Source organism: Halyomorpha halys, unplaced genomic scaffold, assembly GCF_000696795.3.
Source record: "Halyomorpha halys isolate HHAL.00 unplaced genomic scaffold, Hhal_1.1 Scaffold10.1, whole genome shotgun sequence".
Classification (NCBI taxonomy): Eukaryota; Metazoa; Arthropoda; class Insecta; order Hemiptera; family Pentatomidae; genus Halyomorpha; species Halyomorpha halys.
The window spans coordinates 1,504,369-1,505,529 of record NW_027107501.1 but is presented as its reverse complement, the minus strand read 5'-3'; the positions used below and the strand labels follow the sequence as shown (position 1 = coordinate 1,505,529).

General features: G+C 27.6%; 1 protein-coding gene across 1 annotated transcript in view; it reads left to right on the top strand.

Annotated features, from left to right (window-relative positions):
* The window catches only part of LOC106678292 (autism susceptibility gene 2 protein), a gene marked incomplete in the record, with an annotated part of 202,544 nt that overhangs the window by 23,895 nt on the left and 177,488 nt on the right, over nucleotides 1-1,161 (top strand).

Here is a 1,161-nt window from a genome sequence, read left to right as displayed (position 1 = left end):
GCCCTGATGAAGACCTGAAACTCAGGTCGAAACGTCGGCATAAAATAAATAAATATGGTTTTGTTTATTTATGTTGTTCTTTGCTGACCGCACCCCCCCGACAAACTTCTTCAAGAAGTAAAATAAAGAAGTACGTTAAGATTACATGAAAGTGGAATGTAGGAAACCGTTAACCCTACCTTAATTTACCTTTTGTATTTTATACTATTATATCAAAATATACTTAGTTCTTTTTTGTACCTTTTTAGCGCTGCTGAAACTCTACAAATTAGAGGGATAATGTTGACAAATAAATAGTAGGTAACTATTTTTGTTTCCTTGTGACCCCACCCCTGACCATCTTCTTCATAATTTATTATAAATAAGGTTCATTATTAAATAATTAATAATAATATAACAATCGACAATTTGTAAATAATTAAAATCTTATTCTGAAAAATTAAGATAAATCTTGTTTATTATCCTGACGCTACAATTTAAAAATATGTAAAAAAAAAAAATACTAGAAATTTATTTTATGAGTATCTAATTTAAAATACAGTCATAAATAATTATAAATGTCACTTAAAAAAGAAATCACATGATGAAAAATTTATAATTCAGAATTTACCAGAGCGTGAACTCAAGATGAATGTAATATTCAGAAAGAGCCATCTGTTGAAAGAATGACGAGACACCTGCTGTGAAAGGGTCAATGGGGAAGTCAGGTTTTTTTGTCTGACAAACTTCTAAAATAAAAAAAAAGAAAAGAAAAGAAAAAAGAAATGTTTAGTCAGTTCTGATTTGTAAAGTAGAGTTATCAAGGGAAAGTTGAAGAACTTTACCGTTGGCTTAGTAAAAAAAAGTAATAAATGAATCATAAAAATAAAAGTATCGTCATTCATTGATCAAATGTAATTGTAGCAATAATGTTGGCTTTCTATTTCTTATTATAAATTATCTTCTAAATTAAAGTACACCTGGAGTGATTCAAAGCAATTGTATATGCTGTTCTTGAGACTTCTGTAATTTTGTTTTCCTCATTGTCATGGTTTTCTCAGTACATTTCTTACAATTAAATCATCTTTATTTTTATACAACTCTCCGAAAATAAGTTTTTATCATATACAGACAGATCTTAATTGAAAGCTTAAAAAAATTAATTGAAGAAGATAGTTGATA